General features: G+C 40.6%; 1 non-coding gene across 1 annotated transcript; it reads right to left on the bottom strand.

Moving 5' to 3' along the window:
- Positions 1–1,757: 1,757 nt before the first annotated feature.
- On the bottom strand, positions 1,758–1,864 carry LOC145071517 (small nucleolar RNA R71). Its single transcript, XR_013690528.1, has one exon. It is a non-coding gene; the product is annotated as a small nucleolar RNA R71 (small nucleolar RNA).
- Positions 1,865–10,547: the final 8,683 nt, after the last annotated feature.

Here is a 10,547-nt window from a genome sequence, read left to right as displayed (position 1 = left end):
CTGTGTCTCAATGGCACCCTCCAGTCCCATAACTCGAGTGGACTCTCCGGTCCTAGCTCGGGTGGACCCTCCAGTCCTACTCAGTAAACTCAGAATAATACACAACATAAATCAGATAGACATAATGCAGGATATCACAGTACTGAAACAAACACATAAGACCCTCCAGTCACACAACTAAGATCACCACTCTAGGTATGTATACTGAGAAGACTCAACTCGTAAGCAAGCTAAGTAAAATTCTCGTACTTGGAAATCTCGAACTAGCCTCCGCCTAACACATAGGATAATTATCTATAATTAATACTCTACTCATACTCAAAATATACCAAGGGTTGTTCTCTCTCTCCCTCTCTCTCTCTCTCTAACTCTTGGAATGGGAAAAAGAACATTTTACCCCTCCACAGTCTCCATTACTCATATTTGACCAAACCCTAAAGTCGATAGAAGTCAAACTCGAGTCAACAGTCCATGTTTGACTCGACTCGCCGAGTGCACTTATGTGACTCGTCGAGTCTACTCATTATCCTCAAAAATCTCGTGAAGGTCCTACTCAACTCGTCGAGTTGACCCCCAACTCGCCAAGTTATCGCATGATCATGCTCATCGGGACAAACCATCACCAACTCGTCGAGTCAGTTCATGGACTCGGTGTGTCCCTTCGATCTAATTTCTCATTCATACATTTTAAAGCAGGTCTATCACTCCAAACACTAGATCTAGCATCCCAAGGCTCGATTATCACGTAAAGCTTCGATCTTTACGCTCATGCATGGTGGTTTTGCTCTAACATACCAATACATGCTCTCACAAGGTGTCAAATACAAATATCCTCACATGGATGAATAAACTTGGGACCTTTGGACTCTAGGGACCTAACAAGGTCCAGATCTGAGGTCTAAACCTTATGATAACTCAGTATGCTCGAAGTCCCAAATAAAAATGTGATGAAAACCCTAATTTCTCAAACTCATGAGATCTAACCAAATAAAGGGGAAAGGTTCAAGCTTTTTACCTTCCTCTTGAAGCTCTGGATGAAAGGGCCTGAACCCCAACAACTCCTTCTTGTTCCTTGCTGAACAAACTCCTCTCCTTCCTCAAGAGATGCACTAAAATCCCTCAAGATTAGCTTTGAGACTCTCTTAGCTCACTACACCCGTTTAGGGTTTCACACATTAAGGTTAGGAAGCTGGTTATCTGCAAATGGGGCTTTAAGTGTCCTTAAATAGGCCCCAAACCCTAGGATTTATGGTTTCATTGCTCAGCGTCTACTCGGCGAGTCGGATCTCTGACTCGTCAAGTAGGTCACTAAGCCCACGTGGCCAAACACGACTCTACTCGACGAGTTGTAGCACCAACTCGTCGAGTTGCTCAATAGTTCTCAGAAATGAATAAATAAATAATATACCTGGGAATCCGGATATTACAGAGACGACACCGGTCCGGGACTTGTGCAACCCACCAGACCCGCCACTGCCACATTTGATCTTAAGGGGAACATCCTTACTGCATTAAAGGAGATTCCTTTCACCGGAAAGGATCATGAAGACGCTTATAAGCATCTAGATGAAGTAAAATACATCGCCGACTACTTTAACATTCCAAATGTACCAAGAGAAACGGTGTTGTTGAGGATGCTCCCTATCACTTTCAAGGGAGGCGTGTGGTTGAAGGCACTTCCACCAGGCGCGATAACGACATGGGAAAAGATGCATGAATTGGTTTTGGAACAGTTTTTCCCACCATCCAAGGTGTCTAAGCTCAAAAAGGCCATCGCCAATTTTGAACAACAAATGGGGGAGTCGTTGTATGAAGCATGGGAGCGCTACAAGGGTCTAATTAGGAATTTCCCACAAAATGACGTCAATGTGCAACAAGAAGTGTCGATCTTTTATGATGAGGTAAACCTCACCACTAGACAACTCCTTGACTCTCAAGGCCCCTTAACAAAGAAAAATCCAGCAGAAGTTAAGGAACTCATTAAAGAATTCTCTAAGCACTCTAGAGAATACCATAGTCCAAGGAATGATGTAACGAGGGGGTCAGCAAATGTTGCTTCGGAAGATATGTCAGTGGTAATGGAAATGCTACAAAACATGGATAAAAGAATGACTAAGATGGATCAAACAATCCATGCTATAAGGGTTAGGTGTGAAAACTGCAATGGACTGCATTTGACTAGAGATTGTGAACTTGATGAGACTGGGAACCGAAAGGTTCAAGATTGCTACTCGAGTGGAGCTCGTTTTGATGAAGACTGGTGAAAGCCCAAGAAAAAGTGGCTACCCTATGATGAGTATAAAAAGGCTAAGGAAGAAAATTTTGAACAAAAAGGGATAAGTTTTTATCAAAGAGAGGAACCACCGGTTGAATAGAAAACTGATTTTGAGACAATGCTCACCCGATTTGCAGCCGCATCTGAAAAAAGGCACGAGGGAACTGAAGCAACAATTAAAGAACAACTTATGATGAAAGAGCAACAAGTGATGATGAAGGAACAACAAGAGATGATGAAAAACCAGCCAGCACTGTTTAGAAATCAACAAGCTTCAATCATCAACATAGAACAACAACTTGGGCAACTAGCTAAGCAATTCAACGAAAGGCCAACGAGAGGACTTCTAGAGAACACTGAACAAAACCCAAGAGGAGCTCATATCCAAGCAATTACCACTAGAAGAGGGAAAATTATCACTCATTTAACACCCATAAATAGAAACAACTCGGACGGGGAGAAGGAAGTTCAAGAAGAAATTCAAGGACATGGATCTAAACAATCACCATGACGTGGTACAAAGGCCACAGTGTGGCCAGAAGTTGAAAAGAAAAATAAGGAACTCGTAAAGCCTTACCATCCACTATTGCCATTCCCCAGTAGAGCAATTCAAAAGAAGCATGTTGAAGATTATCAGAAGTTTTTAGACCACATAAAGTCTCTTGAAATAAATATTCCATTCTTCGAGGCTTTAATTGAAATGCCAAAATATGCCAAGTTCCTCAAGGAACTTTTAACAAACTAGAAGAAAATGGAGGCACTATCAAAGGTTGTATTAAATGAAACTTGTTCAGCTGCAATGCTAAACATGTTATTAAAGAAGATGGGTGATCCAGGAAGCATAACCTTACCATGCTAATTCGGGAATCTAGCAACTAGCATGCTCTAGCCGATTCGGGAGCTAGTGTTAATTTGATGCCCTATTCATTTTTGAAGAAGCTTGATCTCCCAGAAGCAAGACCGGTCCGCATGTTATACACATAGCCAACAAGACCATGAGCTTCTCAAGGGGTATATGTAAAGACTTGCTCGTAAAAGTGGACAAGTTTGTCTTTCTCGTGGATTTCATCATATTAGATATGGAGGAAGACGAACAAGTCCCAATCATCCTTGGAAGACCCTTCTTGAGAACCGCCCAAGCCTTAATAGATATTAGAGATTCAAAACTCACCCTCCGAGTAGGAGAAGAAGCGGTCACTTTTGGGGTTAATCGTGCAATTCAACATTCAAGAGAAAGTGATGATACGGCCTTTTCAGTCGATGTGCTTGTTGAACTATTTGAAAATGAGCTAGGAGGATGGAAGGAAAAGGAAACAGATGGATTTATGGTGCTTGAGGAAGGTGATTTTGATGTCGAACTAGATCTGAAAGAATTAGAGAAGCTATTAGAAGAAAGTGAATATAATGAAGTAATAAAAAGACAGAAGAGGCTACACGACGTGGTGAAAACAACACGCCGTGGTCAAAAAACATTTCTCGATCTGAAAAGAAAAGTTACGACACCACGATATAACAAGAAGCTCATGACGTGGTGACTGACGAAAAGCCAAAAATAGAGCTTAAAGCCTTACCCGAGCACCTGGAGTATGCATTCTTCAAAGATGGGCAACAAAAACCAGTACTTATAGCATTTAATCTAGCTAAACATGAAAAAGAAAGACTTGTGGGAGTACTAAAGAAAAGACAAGGTGCATTAGCATGGAAGATAATCGATATCAAGGGAATTAGCCCAGCCTATTGTTCTCATAATATCAACCTAGAAGAAGGAGCTCAACCCATAGTTCAACGCCAAAGAAGACTTATCCCAAATATGCAAGAAGTGGTTAAAAAGGAGGTGGCTAAACTTTTAGATGATGATATCATTTACTTAATCTCTGATAGCCCATGTGTAAGTCTGGTGCAAGTGGTACTGAAGAAAGGAGGAACGATAGTGTTTACCAATTAAGATAACGAGTTAATCCCAACAAGAACAGTAACCGAGTGGCGTGTTTGCATCAACTATCGAAAGCTTAATGATGTTACATGCAAGGATCACTTTCTTCTACCATTTATTGACTAAATGCTCGAAAGACTTTCGGTCATCTTTACTATTGTTTTCTTGATGGTTTCTCGGGGTACTTCCAAATTCCAGTTGATCCACAAGACCAAGAAAATACCATTTTTACATGCCAGAGTGGGACGCTTGCATACAGACGCATGCCTTTTAGGCTATGCATTGCATTGCCTACATTCCAAAGGTGCATGATGGCTATCTTCCACAACATGATCGAGAAATTTATGGAAGTTTTCATGGATGACTTCTTGGTTTTTGGGTCCTCTTTTGAAGATTGTTTATCAAACTTACACCTAATGTTAGCAAGATGTGAGAAGACAAATCTAGTCCTAAACTGGGAAAAGTGTCACTTCATGGTAAAGGAAGGGATTGGGTTAGGACACAAAGTCTCAAGGTTGGGGATAGAGGTAGATAGAGCAAAAGTTGACAAGATAGCTACATTACCACCCCCAACAAATGTAAAAAGGGTAAGGAGCTTTCTTAGCCAAGCGGGATTTTATCACCGTTTCATTAAGACTTTTCGAAGATCACGAGGCCTTTCACTCAACTTCTTTTAAAGGATGCCCCATTCAACTTTTCTAAGGAATGTCATGAAGCATTTCAAATGTTAAAGGAAAAGTTGAGCACTACTCCTATTATGATAGCACCAAATTGGAGCCATCCTTTCGAGCTTATGTGTGATTCTAGCAATTATGCCGTGGGAGTTGTTTTGAACCAAATAATTGACAAACATTGTCAGCCTATTTATTATGCTAGCAAAACCTTGAACCCAACTCAAGAGAATTACACCACTACCGAGAAGGAGCTGCTCACGGTGGTTTATGCTTTTGATAAATTTCGCCCATATCTATTCTTGTCAAAGACAATTGTATTTACCTACCATACAACCCTAAAGTATCCCTTTGCTAAACAAGATGCTAAACCAAGATTAATATGTTGGGTATTACTTTTACAAGAATTTGACATTGAGATTAGAGACAAAAAGGGAATGGAAAACGTAGCAGGGAATCACTTATCGCGACTAGTGAACCTACACTTGGAAGAATTATAAGAAAACAAGATTGGAGATGATTTTCCCGAAGAGTATCTTATGGTTATAGCAGGAGAAATACCTTCGTATGCAGATTTAGCCAACTATTTAGCAAGTGACTATATTCCAAAAGATTTGACGAGATAAAAAAAGAAGAAATCCTATTCTGAAATTAAGTATTACTTTTGGGATGAGCCATACCTATTTCGAAGCGACGCGGACGGTATGATAAGAAGATGTGTATTTGGGAAGGAGAGTCGAGAAATCTTGAACCATTGTCATAACTGATGGGTTTTAGCCATAAGAACTTTCCTATGTGCGCATGCAAAACCCTAATGCTTGGATCTAGGCTTTCTAATTAAACATGCTTTGAATCCAAGACTTCTAATGACTAATTAGGTTAAATAACAACATTGAAATAGATCTAGAACCATACCTTTGAATTCCTTGTTGATCTTGTAGTCTTGGAGCTTCTAGAGTCACAAATGTCACTCCTCTAATGGCTTACAAACACCAATAGCAAGGAAGATGATTTGGGAGAGAGGAGAGGGGAGGAATTTCGGCCAGAGGTTCTCTATTCTAGATGGAGTGCCGAATTCCCTCAGCCTTGGGGTCTATTTATACTTGTAGACTCCTTAAGGGTTACAACCTAAACCCTATTGGATAATCTTCTCTTAAGGCTATCCAAATCCTTTCCTTAGATAACACCATGGACGATTTTGAAGCTATCTAGCTTTTAGAATCCGTCCCTTGTATATCTATAAGGATTTACAGTCTAAAGCTTAACTATCAAACAATTGACAGTTTATACCCCTTTATTTAATTAATCTCTTTAAGTCACCAAATTAATTCCAATTAATTCTATGACTTATATTAATCAAATAACAATATATTATTCTTTATATTATTCTCATAACATATTAATAATATTTACTCTGTCTTAATAAATCATCCTATCAAGTTGCTATGGTGAAGGCAACCCAAAAGGACCATGCACAACCGGGTCAAATACTTGCCTAAAATAGTTGCAGCCTTAGACACTAATCCAACAGTCTCCCACTTGGATAAGTCTAGTAACTAAAATAGTTGCAATCGTAGCTCTCAAAGACGCTGTCAAACTCTAATCTAATCAATCTTGTCCTTTAGATAAGGGATCGTATAGTCCTCTGTTAGATATCATGCTGACAATCCTATGGAATGGTTAGTCAAGCATTTAGGTTTCTCGATCTGTAATTTATTTGACATAGAATTTAATCGAACACATCAATTCAGTTCTGACCGGGCCCGACACATAAGTCAAATCAAATCATCGAGCGGCCGAGATATCGCTTTTACCTTCTTAGATAAAAGTTACAGATAAACTTTGACTTATATGCATTTACTTATTCATTAACCAACTATACACAACAATGCGTTTTATAACACCGAGTTACTGATGCGTTTTCGCATTATCAATGTACAATCAATTAACAAATAACAAACCATATATCTAGGTTTTAAGACTATATGATATTATCATCTTGCGATCACCTTTTATATCGTATTCCATAAGGTGATTCCAGCAAGTGCGGGTTTGTTCCAATGCTCAAAACTAGTTCATAAGCACTCATGAACGTCGCAACAACCCTTTGCTATGTCTAACACCATTTAGACATTCTACACACCAATTCATTACAATCTTCATTCATATCTACTTCCAACATATGAACGATTGTGGACAATTTGAACAATTCGATTATTCCTAATAAACTCAATTATTCTGGAAGTCAAAACATGCAAAGTGAAACAATAGTTAAACAATTAACATAAGACAGTAACATTACTCATAAATAAAACTCCTTTATTTAATCATCAAATGTTAATTACATTTATCTATTACACGTTTCTAATACTATCTAATCTATGCTAATATCATCCTTCAGCCCAATACTCCTAGCATGCTGCAAGTGCTTAACCCTACTCAGTCCCTTCGTAAGCGGATCTGTTGGGTTATCTTCTGATGATATCCTCTTCACTACGAGTTGTCCTTCTTCTACACGATGTCTAATGAAGTGATATTTTCTGTCAATATGTCTTGATCTACCATGATCCCTCGGTTCCTTGGTCAAGGCAACCGCTCCTTCGTTATCACAGAAAATCTCCATGGGCTCCTTTATGGCAGGTACAACTCCAAGATCACCGATGAAGTTCTTTAGCCATATTGCCTCCTTCGACGCTTCTCCTGCTGCAATGTACTCTGATTCGCACGTTGAATCAGCTACGGTTTCCTGCTTGGAACTCTTCCATGTCACTGCTCCTCCATTTAGGGTAAAGACCCAGCCCGACTGCGAACGGTAGTTGTCCCTGTCGGTCTGAAAACTGGTGTCACTATACCCTCGCACCTTCAAGTCATCACTCCCTCCGACGACTAAGAACCATTCCTTCGTCCTCTGAAGGTACTTAAGGATGTTCTTCACCGCAATCCAATGTGCTCTGCCAGGATTCCCTTGATATCTGCTAACCATGCTCAAAGCGAAGGCTACATCAGGGCGAGTACAAGTCATAGCGTACATGATTGAGCCAACTGCGGAAGCGTATGGTACTCGGCTCATTTCTGCTATTTCAGCTTCGGTACTCGGACTTTGAGTCTTACTCAACTTGGCATTACTTTGTATCGGTAATTCTCCCTTCTTTGAGTTTTCCATACTAAAACGTTTTAGCACCCTCTCTAAGTAAGTATTTTGACTAAGTCCAATTAGTCTCTTACTTCTTTCTCTTACTATCCTTATTCCCAAAATGTAAGAAGCCTCTCCGAGGTCCTTCATAGCGAAGCACTTCCCGAGCAAGGACTTAACCTCCTGCAGAGTCGGGATGTCGTTTCCTATGAGTAATATGTCATCGACATATAGAACGAGAAAGCTTACTATACTCCCACTGGCTTTGACATATACACAAGATTCGTCTTCGCTTCGTACAAATCCAAACTCTTTGACTTTCTCATCGAAGCAAAGATTCCATCTACGAGACGCTTGCTTAAGTACATAAATGGACTTCTCAAGCTTACACACTCTATTCGGATGCTTCGAATCCACAAACCCCTCTGGCTGAGCCATGTAAGCATCCTCAGCCAACTTTCCGTTAAGGAAAGCGGTCTTGACATCCATTTGCCAAATCTCATAATCATGAAATGCGGCAATAGCTAGCATTACTCTTATAGATTTAATCTTCGCAACTGGAGAGAAGGTCTCATCATAGTCAACTCCGGGAGTTTGAGTAAATCCCTTCGTAACCAATCGCGCTATCCATTGCCTCTTTCCATTTTGTAGACTCCGGGCCTGCCATGGCTTCCTTATAGCTATTAGGTTCATCAAGATTTACTAGTGTACCATCACTAATATACGTGTCCCCTTCGGTAGTAATATGAAAACCATAAAACTGGGGATGAACTCTAACTCTATCGGAACGTCTAAGAGGTAATGACTCGTCAATCGGTTCAACCGGAGTTTCCTCCTCGGGTTGAGCGCCAACGGTAGAGGTTCCTTCATCTATCGTTTCTTGAATCTCTTCAAGCTCGATTTGCCTCCCACTGTCTCCTTGGCCTATGAGTTCTCGCGCTCGGAAAACTCCTCTCCTCGCAACAAAGACAACATTGTCCTTCGGTCTATAGAAGAGATATCCAAAGGATGTCTGCGGGTAGCCGATGAAAATACATCGCTCACTTCGAGGTTCGATCTTGTCGTGAGTATCTCGTCTTACAAAAGCCTCGCAACCCCAAACCTTGATATGTGCCAACGAGGGAGCTTTCCCTGTCCACATCTCGTGAGGTGTTTTGGCAACCTTCTTAGTAGGGATTCGGTTAAGAATATGGGCAGCAGTCTCTAAGGCATACCCCCAAAAAGAGATAGGTAGTGAAGCACGACTCATCATAGAGCAAACCATATCCAATAAGGTTCGATTATGCCTTTCTGCCACACCATTCAACTGCGGTGTCCTAGGAGGCGTCAATTGCGAAACTATTCCACACTCCTTGAGATAATCGTGGAATTCAAGACATAGGTACTCTCTTCCTCGATCGGATCGAAGCATCTTGATTTTCCTGCCCAAATGATTCTCCACTTCATTCTTGAACTCTTTGAACTTTTCAAAGGCTTCTGACTTTTGCTTGATTAAATAGATATACCCATATCTACTATAATCATCGGTAAAAGTCACGCAGAAGCGGTTCCCATCCTTCGTGGTTGATCTAAACGGTCCACATACATAGGTATGTATTAGGTCCAGTAGACCCTCACCCCTTTCACACGTACTTGTGAAGGGTGACTTAGTCATCTTTCCAAGTAAACAAGACTCACATGTGTCGTCTTCCCTAAGGTCGAACGACTCCAACACTCCATCCTTTTGGAGTTGGGCTATGCATTTCTTATTGACATGTCCAAGACGATAATGTCACAAGGATGCTTTATCCATACTAGTGGAAGAATCTATATTCAAAACATCATTTCCTAAGTTATCAACAATCATAACAGTTTCATATATTCCATTACATGGTATAGCTTCAAAGTAAAAGACACCATTTAGATAAGCCAAAATAGAACCATTCTCATTATTAAAATCTAAATCTTTGTCTATATAAACCATGAAATGAAATGATGTTTCTAGCCATTTCTGGCGAATAGCAACAATTGTTTAAATGTAAAACCAAATTATTCCTAAGCACTAAAGAATACACTCCAATCTTGGTCACAAGCGACGATCTTCTGTTCCCCATGATTAGATTGATCCTTCCTTGCTCCACATCCCTACTTCTTCTTAGTCCCTGCACATTAGAACAAATGTGATAACCACAACCGGTATCAAGAACCCAAGAAATAGCATGATTAGAATCGTTAGATTTAATTGTGTATATACCTCCGAAAGATGGCTTGATCTTTCCTTCTTTGATTGCTTGCAGGTACTCTGGGCAGCTTCTCTTCCAATGTCCTATCTTGTGGCAGTAGTGGCACTCTGCCTCCTTCGGGTTAGGACAGGGCTTAGCGGGATCAACTTTGGTCCCACTAGAAGAGGCACCATCTCGGGCTTTAACCTTGCGATGGTTCTTAGACGAAGCCTTCCTCTTCTTTCCCTTTCCTTGACCAATAGCCAAGACAGGAGCAACAGGCGGATTGGGAGTAGGTGCAACAGACTTGTCTCTGAAGTTGCTCTCAGCGACC

This window comes from Lactuca serriola, chromosome 8 (genome assembly GCF_051521515.1).
Source record: "Lactuca serriola cultivar US96UC23 chromosome 8, Lser_US96UC23_V15, whole genome shotgun sequence".
NCBI classification, from domain to species: Eukaryota; Viridiplantae; Streptophyta; class Magnoliopsida; order Asterales; family Asteraceae; genus Lactuca; species Lactuca serriola.
This window is presented reverse-complemented; position numbering and strand designations above follow the sequence as displayed.